This window comes from Pseudorca crassidens, chromosome 8 (genome assembly GCF_039906515.1).
Source record: "Pseudorca crassidens isolate mPseCra1 chromosome 8, mPseCra1.hap1, whole genome shotgun sequence".
Lineage (NCBI taxonomy): Eukaryota > Metazoa > Chordata > Mammalia > Artiodactyla > Delphinidae > Pseudorca > Pseudorca crassidens.
Window position 1 is genome coordinate 102,783,940 of NC_090303.1, and position 14,201 is coordinate 102,798,140.

The 14,201-nt window shown below is 40.7% G+C and overlaps 1 protein-coding gene across 5 annotated transcripts in view; it reads left to right on the forward strand.

Annotated features, from left to right (window-relative positions):
- The window catches only part of LOC137229496 (actin-related protein 3B), a 344,507-nt gene that overhangs the window by 315,613 nt on the left and 14,693 nt on the right, over positions 1-14,201 (forward strand). For 4 of the 5 annotated variants that reach the window (XR_010945705.1, XR_010945703.1, XR_010945707.1 and 1 more), the window contains 3 exons: positions 70-309; positions 4,706-4,905; positions 5,403-5,523. The gene's annotated coding sequence lies outside the window, so the exon portion shown is untranslated. The remainder of the gene's footprint in view (positions 1-69; positions 310-4,705; positions 4,906-5,402; positions 5,524-14,201) is intronic. The other variant, XR_010945706.1, reaches the window with a different exon arrangement.

Sequence of the window (14,201 nt, forward strand, 5' to 3'; positions counted from 1 at the left end):
TCATTTTATTATTATTATTATTTTTTGCGGTACGCGGGCCTCTCACTGCTGTGGCCTTTCCCGTTGCAGAGCACAGGCTCTGGACGCGCAGGCTCAGCGGCCATGGCTCACGGGCCCAGCCGCCCAACGGCATGTGGGATCTTCCCAGACCGGGGCACGAACCCGCATCCCCTGCATCGGCAGGCGGGCTCTCAACCACTGCGCCACCAGGGAAGCCCAGGGCTGTCACTTCAGCAGAGTGCCAGCCTCTGGGACTTTGGTAGAAGAGGATGCAAGTCACCCGTGCCTCTGATTTTGGCCATGAGAACGGTAATTGGAAGCGATGAACAAAGTCAGTTAACAATATTCACAAGTCCATGAGAAAAGACCCTTACAGAAGGCTAAAGGTGCACAACGTGTGAAAAGAATCCTCAAATCATTTTAGAGACATTTGATGAAAACTGAAAATGTCCCATCATAACCAAACTACAAATTTCAGCCACAAATAGAAATGCTAAGTGAGAGGTACAGTGGAGAAGGGGTAGAGGAGTCGAGAGAGATGGGAACAAGGGCAGGGGAGGGGAAAGGAATTACGTCGGAGGGAAACGGATTAATGGAAAACCCAACTAATGAGGCCCTCGAGGTGAGCTCCCCCCGTCCCCCAGTACCACTGGGAATTGGGATTTACTCTTGAAATGGTTTTGGGAGAAAGGGCTCAGACTTGTGGGGAGAGCGTCAGGGCAAGTTTACTGAGCTTATCAAAGGGGATGTCTCTGCCTGTCCTCTCTGGGAATGAACCCTGGGGTATTCGTCAGCTGGGGCTGCCATCACTAATGGCACAGAACTTAAACACCAGAACTTTATTTGTTCACGGTTCTGGAGGCTGGAAGCCCACAATGAAGGTATCAGCCGGGTCGGTTCCCCCAGAGGCCTCCTTGGCTTGCAGATGGCCGTCTCTTCACCAGGTGCTCACAGAGCCGTCCCTCTTTACACAGCACTCCTGGCTCTCTTTCTGTGTGTCCAAATTTCCTCTTCTTATAAGGACACCAGTCAGACTTGATTATCAACCACTCTAAGGACATCATTTTGCCTTAAACACCTCTTTCAAGGCCCTATTTCCAAATACAGTCGTGTTCTGAGGCGCTGGGGGTTAAAACTTCAACATAGGAATTTGGAGGGGGCGGACACAACTCAGCCCATGACACCGGGAAAGAGGGAGAACAAAGACTGCGATACACAAGTCCTGTAAAAGAGGAAGGCATGTGACGGGTGCTGAAGGAAAACAAAGCATCCATACGATATAAGACATAGAATAAAAAGTCGTCAAACAGTACAGTTCTCTTGCTGTGATTAAGACTTCTTTTGGCCCTGGCACCTTCAGAGACTATAGACTCCAGTGATGAAAACTCAGAAAGCATGCCAAATGTGGCCTGAATTAACACCCCTCATTTACTTCCCACTTAGCTTCACCAGAGGAGTCTTGCTGACTCTCCGTGACAGGTAGGCATCCTATGGTCAAAAAGATTTGTGGTAGGTTATGAAAACATCAGGGGATTATGTTCTAGTATCAGTGGTAGCCAGACTGGAATTATTGCATCTTGACGTGGTACCGTGGTGATGTCTCAGTAGGCTGAGCAAAGATTAAACTCCAAGTGTTATACAGAGAAAACACTTGTCATAGTTCCCTGCTGTCACGTTACTTGCTGGACACCATTGTCTGACCCAGGCCTGGACATCACAATTTTACATGCTGGGGAGCCCCGGGCTTTAGCCAAGACCCTCTCTTTCTGGAAGCAACGTTTGCTAACAGGCTCACGTTCAGGACACTTGTTTGTTTGTCTTATGGGTCGTTAGCCGTATTTGGATGGGCAGGATGGAGGCTTGTCTTAAGAAGCTTCCCTCTCATCCTTCCGCTGCCTGCACCTGCCAGCTAGCTCTCTGCCTCAGAGACTCCTCAGTCATCTCTTGTTGTCCTGAAGTCTGAATGTTTGTTAAAAGTAGGTGTAGCAGGTGAGTGATAGTTCAGACAGGTTCGTGTGCGTAATTTCCTTCACCTTGGCTAAGGCAAGGTCCATGGTCAGAAACAAGAGTTTCTGGCACTTGGTGTTTTGCGAGTAATTGGAGTCTGGTGGTTACCGTCAGGAGAGAGATTGTAAATGGAACCGAAACAGCTCCATGTCCTTGTTTTTTGTTTCATTTATTTTCTCTATCGTTTTCCTGTTTTGAATTGCCTTGATTTCTGTTCTTAGAGTCATTCTATCCTTCCTTTGGGTTTATTTTGCTCTTCTTCTTCTAGCTTTTTGAAGTGGGAGGTTATATTATTGATTTGAGACTTTTCCTCTTTTCTGATACAGACGTTCGTGCCATTAATGTCCCCTCTACTACTACTTCAGCTGTGCCCCACGAATTTTGATTTGTTCCATTTTCATTTTCTTTCAGTTCCATGTATTTTAAAATAATTTCCTTGAGACTTCTTTTTCACCCAAGGATTATTTAGACGGGTGCCATTTAGCTTCTGAGTATTTGGAGATTTTCCTTTTATCTGATATTTTTTTCTAGTTTGACTTCATTGTGGTCAGAGAACACAGTCTATGACTTCACTTCCTCTAATTTTGTGAGGTTTGTTTTACAGCTCAGGACAAGGTCTATTTTTTTTTTTTATTATTATTTGGCTGCATCAGGTCTTAGTGCGGCACACGGGATCTTTAGTTGCAGTGCATGCACTCTTTGGTGTGGCGTGTGGGCTTCTCTAGTTGTGGTGCGCAGTCTCATTAGTTGTGGCACGGGGGCTTAGTTGCCACGTGGCATGTGGGATCCTAGTTCCTCAACCAGGGATCAAACTCACGTCTCCTACATTGGAAGGTGGATTCTTAACCACTGGACCACCAGGGAAGTCCCGGATAAGGTCTATTTTAGTACATTTTTTTCATGGACACTTGAAAAGAATATGTATTCTACTGTTATTGGATGGAGTATTATATAAATGTTGATTGGATCTTGTTGCTTGATGGTGTTGTTGAGTTCTTCTGTATCCTTCCTGAGTTTCAGTCTAGTTATGTCAATTGTTGAGAGATGGGTGTTGCAGTCTTCAACTATAAGTAGAGATTTATCTGTTTCTCCTTTAGTTCTATCAGTTTTTGCTTGACATATTTTGCAGCTCAGTTGTTTGGTGCATACACAATTAGGATTGATATGTCTTCTTGGTAGATTGACCCATTTACTGTTGTATAATGTCTCTTTCTGTCTATTAATTTTGTTTTGTCTGAAGTTTACTAATATCTGATATTAATATAGAGACTCCTGATTTCTTTTGATTAATGATTGCATAGTACATCTTTTTTCATTCTTTTACTTTCAAATTGCCTGCATGTTTATATTTGAAGTGAGTTTATTGCAGACAACATATAGTTGGGTAATGTTTTTTTAATCCACACTGCCAACTTCTTTCTTTAAACTGTTATATTTAGAGCATTTACATTTGAGTCATTATTGATATGTTAGGGCATAAGCTTGCCCTTTTATTTTTGCTTTTCATTTGTTCTCTTTGTTTTTCATTTCTCTGTTTTCATTTTCCTGCCTTCCAATGGGTTTATTGAATTTTTTTTTTTTGGATTTCATTTTGATATATCTATGATGCTTTTGAGTGTAACAATTTATATAGGTTTTTACTGGTTGCTTTAGGTATTGCATTATATATATATATATATATATACATATATGTATATAAAGCTTGTCACCTGTATTGGAGTCATCATATTACCAGGTTGAATGTATTTATCTTGTTTTGTGTGTTTCCAGAAACTGTGGTTTGGTGTCTGCCATTAATTTTGGAAATTTCTCTGCCATATTTCTCCTGTTCCCTTTTCTCCTCTTCCAGCATTCCAATTATGTTTATTTATTTTTCTCTATTAGGTGAGAAAGAAGGCTGGAGGGGGTTGGAGTGGGAAGAATTCTCTTCCACCTGCTGGGATAAATTTCTGACAAAATTTTTTCCCCTAGAGTAGGCTTTTGTTGTGAAACCAGTCTGGGCATATTTTGCAATGTTTACTCCTCTCCCCCCGTCAGAGCTGTGAGGGGAACTTTCTCAAATCTTCTCTGTGAGAACCTGGTGAAGTTTCTGGAGGAAAAGCCCATGGAAGTGTGGCTGCACCTCCCTCCAAGCTTCAGCCCAAAGGAGTTTCTTACGCTTATGCCAGTAACGCTCAGCCTCCAGCAATCCATCAGAATTATCACTTAGGTGTTCTGCCAGTTTATGGCTGCAGGTAACGATCTCAGCTGTGACTCTTTGTAGCCACAGATTTGGAGGAGGGGGCGTTTTCTCTGCCACTTCAGTTCTCTAATGGGGCCAGTAAAAATCTTTGATTTTTCAGTATGTCCAGCTTTTTCTGGTTATAATGACAAAAGTGACGACTTCCAAGCTCTTTACATATTTGATCCGAGTCTGGAAGTCTTTCACACTATATTTTCATTGTTGTTTACTTGAGTTCGTTGAAGGAAGAGACTGCAAGTTCAGGATCTAGGATGCTGACTGGAGAGAAAGTAAGATTCAAAACTAATTGGGTAAATAAATTAAATGCTCCTTTGAAGGGGCTAAAGCCATCAGCATTTTAAAGATGGGAAAACTAGAGTTCAGATATTAAACAATTTAGCTTAACAATCAGTAGGGACCATATCCTGGGACCTTTGATCCAAATTTTATATTCTTTTTTTTTTTTCTGGTACGCAGGCCTCTCACTGCCGTGGCCCCTCCCATTGCAGAGCACAGGCTCCGGACGCGCAGGCTCAGCGGCCATGGCTCACGGGCCCAGCCGCTCCGCGGCATGCAGGATCTTCCCGGACCGGGGCACAAACCCGTGTCCCCTGCATCGGCAGGCGGACCCTCAACCACTGCGCCACCAGGGAAGCCCCAGATTTTATATTCTTGCTGTAAGCAACCTTTGTAATTTAATGTTATACTGCATTTACTCAGTGCTGTATAAATTAAAGGGAGGGAAAAACGATATGTGCTGAAGTAATGAGGACTAAATTTATAGAAGTTATTTATAGAATATATTGAACTAGATTCCAAAGGAGACTAGACTTTACTTGATTGATGGGAGAGAGGGCTCCAGGTGTTTTCTAGGGAACAGAGTAAGAAAAATGAGCATTGCTTGATGGGAATAAGCCACCACAGGAAATGAAGCTGGAGAGTAAAGTGGGGCTAACCGTCTCATTTGAAAATTAAAAATAATTCCGTCTTGTGTTTCACAATCTGGACAAGTAGTTCTTGGTTTCATGTCAGAGTGACCAGGTGGTTAACTCTTCCACGGCATTTAAGATTGATAGTGTTAGCGGGTCTCTCCTCAGTGACTTGCCTCTCCTCCTGCACCATGAGGTCCTAAAAATCAGAAAACAAGACTTATGCATGTTGTTCTCTAATGCAGCACCCAGACAGTGCCTTTTGGAGGGGGCACATAGGAAGGCTGTGTGGAAAGAACGGATGCCTTGCCAGGGTGGCGAGTACTGTGTCTGCCTGAAGGTTTGTGCGTCAGTACCCGGAAGCAGGTAAGAATGAGCTGACGTTCCCGTGTGGATGGAAAGGATGGGCTAAAGAAGGGCAATGCGAATCAAGAGAGGCTTGAGGCACCAAAACAGTTTCAGAAATTAATGACCCAACTAACTCCTCGAATTGTAATAATGCTAAGAGCCTTCCAGAGATGCACCTTTAGGAAAAACACTCAAATACGTTTGGGGCTTGAACATCCCAGCCAGACTAGTCACAGACTGTCTTACGATCAAAGCAACGGGAGCTAGAGGAGGACTTATCTTCCTCCTTTGCCTTCCGATCCACAAAAGGTCTCTGAGGCCCAGCCAAGAGAGGCTGCTTGCTTGAAGCTAGACATGTCCACTGGTCAGTGATGTTGCCTCCTGAAGAACTTTGGGCTGTAACCTTGGAGATGACGGTGGTCTGTCGGGTGTGGAAGCGGTGGGGTCCTGGAAATCTGGGGTATAGTCTTTGAGCCAGCTTCTTGATATGGTGTTCTCAGAGGGGAATACCCTCTGTCTCCCAAATTCTTAATTCCTTTCTCAGCTCAAAGAGTCATACTCTTCGTCTCGAGCATGAAATGATGTGGATATGATGCTTTCTAAGTGTGGCAATGAAGAAGTAGGATTTAGGTAAAGCCATGGATTCATGACAGACAATTAGGACTGAAGCGTGAGAAGTAGGCCATCTCAGGACACGTGTATTACGAAGTACTTCCCACTATTAGAAGTTTTCTAGAACGCCCCTGAAAGATGGCAGCTTAGTCACAACTTTATTAATAGCTCCTGTTCCAGGGAGTTTCTGCCTTATAAGTCACCTGAGCAACATGGTGTCATAGCTGGAGTTGTCAGGAGTTTATGGAGATTAAATCTGCCTCAATAGAAGAAAGGGAAACTAGGGATAGCTGAGGCTGAGGAATGAGGTTGATATTGTGGAATATTATGGAATAAAAACGTGTCCTGTACAAAGGGTCTCTTACAGCCATCTTAGAGATGCTTAAGTAGGTAGCCAGGGGCTCATGACCAAGGTAATAAGGAATAACCCTGAGCTTGCAAAATAAAGGCTAAAACAGGAATGGTGGGCTGGAAAAAGACAAGAAGAGGATTGTGGAAATCAGAGTGAAGGCAAAAGAGTGCAGCCAAGCTGGCCGGCATGGCATTCCAGAGCCAGGGACTTGGTAATATCTCCCTAATCCCCCTCTGCAGTGTCTCTGATCCTTTGGGAGCATCTCTCTGCCTAATTATGCAGCCATGTAACTGTCAGGTAAGAAAGAAAATTAACCCTGTTTAGGCAAGCATCTGGCAGATGGAGGAGAGATTCATTACTCCCAGAAATGCATCTTGCTTCTGTCAACCTAAAGAAAGTGAAATGTTTTCTCCTGGAAATGTAATCATGGAGGTTATTCCATCACACTTTTAAACTTCTACTTTCTCCCTAAAGAACTTTTTTCTCCTACTTGGAGATGTTGCAGAATCCATTATTTGATACGATGCCGGTTGTTATAAGTAACATTTCTTCCTGCACTAACTAGATAGAAATGCTCAATTTAATATATTGGATTTGGGGAAACCATTTTCCCATCTTCTCCAGTTAATTGTACATTATAACATGTTAATTATAAGTGTAAATATAATGTCAAGGGGATTCAGGGAAAATATGCAATGACTTTCAAAAGGAAATTCAGAATCTATTTGTGGTTGGGTTTTTGGTGTGTATGTGTGTAGTTTCTGTGATGTCTCTTTTCCAAGGTCAGAGCTTCTCCGAACTGCCTGCTGTAGGTGTATAATAAAGAGGTAGGTAAGGAACAGAGAGCTGTAAATGGTAGATATGGGTTTTACCTAATATCCGTCTCTTTGACACACAGCCAACTGGAGGAAATAGCAGGGTATCTGTTTTCGTATTTTTTTCGTACACTCTACATCCATTGTGATTGTGTTTATATGTCATCAGGGTACCACAAATTCCTTAAGCTTTTTTCAAGTATTTGGAGATTTGCCTGTTGATGCTAGAGCTGCAGCAGCCTAATATTCTTCTTTTTTAAAAAATTGAAGTACAGTTGATTTACAAGGTTGTGTTAGTTTCAGGTGTGCAGCAAAGTGATTCAGTTATGTGTGTATGCGTGTGCATCTGTATATACATATTCTTTTTCATATTCTCTTCCATTGTAGGTTATTACAAGATATTGAACATAGTTCCCTGTGCTATACAGTAGGTCTTTGTTGTTTATCTATTTTATATACAGTAGTATGTATCTGTTCATCCCAAACTCCTAATTTATCCCACCCCCTCCTTTCCCCTTTGGGAACCATAAGTTTGTTTTCTATCTGTGAGTCTATTTTTGTTTTATAAATACGTTCATTTGTATTATTTTTTAGACTCCACCTATAAGTGATACCATATATTTGTCTTTCTCTGACTTCACTTAGTATGGTAATCTCTAGGTTCATCCATGTTGCTGAAAACGGCAAGATTTCATTCTTTTTTATGTCTGAGTAATATTCCACTGTATCTATGTACCACATCTTCTTTATCCAGTCATCTGTTGATGGGCATTTAGGTTGTTTCCATGTCTTGACTATTGTCAGTAGTGCTGCTATGTACATTGGGGTGCATGTATCTTTTTTTTTTTTTAACATCTTTATTGGGGTATAATTGCTTTACAATGGTGTGTTAGTTTCTGCCTTATAACAAAGTGAATCAGTCATACATAAACATATGTTCCCATATGTCTTCCCTCTTGTGTCTCTCTCCCTCCCACCCTCCCTATCCCACCCCTCCAGGCTGTCACAAAGCACCGAGCCAATATCCCTGTGCCATGCGGCTGCTTCCCACTAGCTATCTACCTTACTACGTTTGTTAGTGTGTATATGTCCATGACTCTCTCTCACCCTGTCACAGCTCACCCTTCCCCCTCCCCATAACCTCAAGTCCGTTTTCTAGGAGGTCTGCATCTTTATTCCTGCCTTACCCCTAGGTTCTTCATGACATTTTTTTTTCTTAAATTCCATATATATGTGTTAGCATACGGTATTTGTCTTTTTCTTTCCGACTTACTTCACTCTGTATGACAGACTCTAGGTCTATCCACCTCATTACAAATAGCTCAATTTCGTTTCTTTTTATGGCTGAGTAATATTCCATTGTATATATGAGCCACATCTTCTTTATCCATTCATCCGATGATGGGCACTTAGGTTGTTTCCATCTCCGGGCTATTGTAAATAGAGCTGCAATGAACATTTTGGTACATGACTCTTTTTGAATTTTGGTTTTCTCAGGGTATATGCCCAGTAGTGGGATTGCTGGGTCATATGGTAGTTCTATTTGTAGTTTTTTAAGGAACCTCCATACTGTTCTCCATAGTGGCTGAACGAATTCACATTCCCACCAGCAGTGCAAGAGTGTTCCCTTTTCTCCACACCCTCTCCAGCATTTATTGTTTCTAGATTTTTTGATGATGGCCATTCTGACTGGTGTGAGATGATATCTCATTGTAGTTTTGATTTGCATTTCTCTAATAATTAATGATGTTGAGCATTCCTTCATGTGTTTGTTGGCAGTCTGTATATCTTCTTTGGAGAAATGTCTATTTAGGTCTTCTGCCCATTTTTGGATTGGGTTGTTTGTTTTTTTGATATTGAGCTGCATGAGCTGCTTGTAAATTTTGGAGATTAATCCTTTGTCGGTTGCTTCATTTGCAAATATTTTCTCCCATTCTGAGGGTTGTCTTTTGGTCTTGTTTATGGTTTCCTTTGCTGTGCAAAAGCTTTGAAGTTTCATTAGGTCCCATTTGTTTATTTTTGTTTTTATTTCCATTACTCTAGGAGGTGGGTCAGAAAGGATCTTGCTGTGATTTATGTCATAGAGTGTTCTGCCTATGTTTTCCTCTAAGAGTTTGATAGTTTCTGGCCTTACATTTAGGTCTTTAATCCATTTTGAGCTTATTTTTGTGTATGGTGTTAGGGAGTGATCTAATCTCATACTTTTACATGTAGCTGTCCAGTTTTCCCAGCACCACTTATTGAAGAGGCTGTCCTTTCTCCACTGTATATTCCTGCCACCTTTATCAAAGATAAGGTGTCCATATGTGCGTGGGTTTATCTCTGGGCTGTCTATCCTGTTCCATTGATCTATCTTTCTGTTTTTGTGCCAGTACCATACCGTCTTGATAACTGTAGCTTTGTAGTATAGTCTGAAGTCAGGGAGCCTGACTCCTCCAGTTCCTTTTTTCGTTCTCAAGATTGCTTTGGCTATTCGGGGTCTTTTGTGTTTCCATACAAATTGCAAAAATTTTTGTTCTATTTCTGTGAAAAATGCCAGTGGTAGTTTGATAGGGATTGCATTGAATCTATAGATTGCTTTGGGTAGTAGAGTCATTTTCACAATGTTGATTCTTCCAATCCAAGAACATGGTATATCTCTCCATCTATTTGTATCATCTTTAATTTCTTTCATCAGTGTCTTATAATTTTCTGCATACAGGTCTTTTGTCTCCTTCGGTAGGTTTATTCCTAGATATTTTATTCTTTTTGTTGCAATGGTAAATGGGAGTGTTTTCTTGATTTCACTTTCAGATTTTTCATCATTAGTATATAGGAATGCCAGAGATTTCTGTGCATTAATTTTGTATCCTGCCACTTTACCAAATTCATTGATTAGCTATAGTAGTTTTCTGGTAGCATCTTTAGGATTCTCTATGTATAGGATCATGTCATCTGCAAACACTGACAGCTTTACTTCTTCTTTTCCGATTTGGATTCCTTTTATTTCCTTTTCTTCTCTGATTGCTGTGGCTAAAACTTCCAAAACTATGTTGAATAAGAGTGGTGATAGTGGGCAACCTTGTCTTGTTCCTGATCTTAGTGGAAATGCTTTCAGTTTTTCACCATTGAGGATGATGTTTGCTGTGGGCTTGTCATATATGGCCTTTATTATGTTGAGGAAAGTTCCCTCTATGCCTACTTTCTGCAGGGTTTTTATCATAAATGGGTGTTGAATTTTGTCAAAAGCTTTCTCTGCATCTATTGAGATGATCATATGGTTTTTCTCCTTCAATTCGTTAATATGGTTTATCACATTGATAGATTTGCGTATATTGAAGAATCCTTGCATTCCTGGAATAAACCCCATTTGATCATGGTGTATGATCCTTTTAATGTGCTGTTGGATTCTGTTTGCTAGTATTTTGTTGAGGATTTTTGCATCTATGTTCATCAGTGATATTGGTCTGTAGTTTTCTTTCTTTGTGACATCCTTGTCTGGTTTTGGTATCAAGGTGATGGTGGCCTCATAGAAGGAATTTGGGAGTGTTCCTCGCTCTGCTATATTTTGGAAGAGTTTGAGAAGGATAGGTGTTAGCTCTTCTCTAAATGTTTGATAGAATTCGCCTGTGAAGCCATCTGGTCCTGGGCTTTTGTTTGTTGGAAGATTTTTAATCACAGTTTCAATTTCAGTGCTTGTGATTGGTCTGTTCATAGTTTCTATTTCTTCCTGATTCAGTCTTGGCACGTTGTGCGTTTCTAAGAATTTGTCCATTTCTTCCAGGTTGTCCATTTTATTGGCATAGAGTTGCTTGTAGTAATCTCTCATGATCTTTTTTATTTCTGTAGTGTCAGTTGTTACCTCTCCTTTTTCATTTCTAATTCTATTGATTTGAGTCTTCTCCCTTTTTTTCTTGATGAGTCTGGCTAATGGTTTATCAATTTTGTTTATCTTCTCAAAGAACCAGCTTTTAGTTTTATTGATCTTTGCTATTGTTTCCTTCATTTCTTTTTCATTTATTTCTGATCTGATTTTTATGATTTCTTTCCTTCTGCTAGCTTTGGGGTTTTTTTTGTTCTTCTTTCTCTAATTGCTTGAGGTGCAAGGTTAGGTTGTTTATTCGAGATGTTTCCTGCTTCTTAAGGTGGGCTTGTATTGCTATAAACTTCCCCCTTAGAACTGCTTTTGCTGCATCCCATAGGTTTTGGGTCGTCGTGTCGCCATTGTCATTTGTTTCTAGGTATTTTTTGATTTCCTCTTTGATTTCTTCAGTGATCTCTTAGTTATTAAGTAGTGTATTGTTTAGCCTCCATGTGTTTGTATTTTTTACAGATCTTTTCCTGTAATTGATATCTAGTCTCATGGCGTTGTGGTCAGAAAAGATACTTGATACAATTTCAATTTTCTTAAATTTACCAAGGCTTGATTTGTGACCCAAGATGTGATCTATCCTGGAGAATATTCCATGAGCACTTGAGAAAAATGTGTATTCTGTTGTTTTTGGATGGAGTGTCCTATAAATATCAATTAAGTCCGTCTTGTTTAATGTCTCATTTAAAGCTTGTGTTTCCTTATTTATTTTCATTTTGGATGATCTGTCCATTGGTGAAAGTGGGGTGTTAAAGTCCCCTACTATGAATGTGTTACTGTCGATTTCCCCTTTTATGGCTGTTAGTATTTGCCTTATGTATTGAGGTGCTCCTATGTTGGGTGCGTAAATATTTACAATTGTTATATCTTCTTCTTGGATCGATCCCTTGATCATGATGTAGTGTCCTTCTTTGTCTCTTTTAATAGTCCTTATTTTAAAGTCTATTTTGTCTGATATGTCCAGCTTTCTTTTGGTTTCCATTTGCATGGAATATCTTTTTCCATCCCCTTACTTTCAGTCTGTATGTGTCTCTAGGTCTGAAGTGGGTCTCTTGTAGACAGCATATATAAGGGTCTTGTTTTTGTATCCATTCAGCCAATCTGTGTCTTTTGGTGGGAGCATTTAGTCCATTTACATTTAAGGTAATTATCGATATGTGTGTTCCTATTCCCATTTTCTAAATTGTTTTGGGTTCGTTATTATAGGTCTTTTCCTTCTCTTGTGTTTCTTGCCTAGAGAAGATCCTTTAGCATTTGTTGTAAAGCTGGTTTGGTGGTGCTGAACTCTCTCAGCTTTTGCTTGTCTGTAAAGGTTTTAATTTCTCCATCAAATCTGAATGAGATGCTTGCTGGGTAGAGTAGTCTTGGCTGCAGGCTTTTCTCCTTCATCACTTTCAGTATGTCCTGCCACTCCCTTCTGGCTTGTAGGGTTTCTGCTGAGAGATCAGCTGTTAACCTTATGGGGATTCCCTTATGTGTTATTTGTTGTTTTTCCCTTGCTGCTTTTAATATGCTTTCTTTGTATTTAATTTTTGACAGTTTGATTAATATGTGTCTTGGCGTATTTCTCCTTGTATTTATCCTGTATGGGACTCTCTGTGCTTCCTGGACTTGATTAACTATTTCCTTTCCCATATTAGGGAAGTTTTCAACTATAATCTCTTCAAATATTTTCTCAGTCCCTTTCTTTTTCTCTTCTTCTTCTGGAACCCCTATAATTCGAATGTTGGTGCGTTTAATGTTGTCCCAGAGGTCTCTGAGACTGTCCTCAGTTCTTTTAATTCTTTTTTCTTTATTCTGCTCTGCAGTAGTTATTTCCACTATTTTATCTTCCAGGTCACTTATCCGTTCTTCTGCCTCAGTTATTCTGCTATTGATCCCATCTAGAGTACTTTTAATTTCATTTATTGTGTTGTTCATCGTTGCTTGTTTCATCTTTATTTCTTCTAGGTCCTTGTTAACTGTTTCTTGCATTTTGTCCATTCTATTTCCAAGATTTCGGATCATCCTTACTATCATTATTCTGAATTCTTTTTCAGGTAGACTGGCTATTTCCTCTTCATTTGTTAGGTCTGGTGCATTTTTATCTTGCTCCTTTATCTGCTGTGTGTTTTTCTGTCTTACTGTGTTTGGGGTCTCCTTTTTGCAGACTGCAGGTTCGTAGTTCCTGCTGTTTTTGATGTCTGTCTCCAGTGGCTAAGGTTGGTTCAGTAGGTTGTGTAGGCTTCCTGGTGGAGGGGACTAGTGCCTGTGTTGTGGTGGATGAGGCTGGATCTTGTCTCTCTAGTGGGCAGGTTCACGTCTGGTGGTGTGTTTTGGGGTGTCTGTGGCCTTATTATGATTTTAGGCAGCCTCTCTGCTAATGGGTGGGGTTGTGTTCCTGTTTTGCTAGTTGTTTGGCATAGGTTGTCCAGCACTGTGGCTTGCTGGTCGTTGAGTGAAGCTGGGTGCTGGTGTTAAGATGGAGGTCTCTGGGAGATTTTCGCCATTTGATATTATGTGGAGCTGGGAGATCTCTTGTTGACCAGTGTCCTGAAGTTGGCTCTCCTACCTCAGAGGCAGAGCCCTGACTCCTGGCTGGAGCACCAAGAGCCTTTCATCCACACGGCTCAGAATAAAAGGGAGAAAAAGTAGAGGGAATTAGTAGAAGTATGAGGAAAGAAAGAAGGAAAGGAGGGAAGGAAGGAAGGAAGGAAGGAAGGAAGAAAGAAAGAAAGAAAGAAGCAAAGAAGGAAAGAAGGCAAGAAGGAAAGAAAGGAGGCAGGGAGGGAGGGAGGAAGGAAGGAAGGGAAAGAAGGAAAAAAGACAGAAAGAAAGAAGATACAGTAAAAATAAAATAAAGTATAATAAAGTTATTGAATTAAAAAATTCTTATTTTGAAAAAAAGGGACGGATAGAACCTTAGGACAAATGTTGGAAGCAAAGCTATACAGACAAAATCTTACACAGAAGCATACACATACACCCTCACTAAAAGAGGTAAAGGGGGAAAAATCATAAATTTTGCTGTCAGAGACCACCTCCTCAATTTGGGATGATTCGTTGTCTAAAGGAGGGAAGGAAGGAA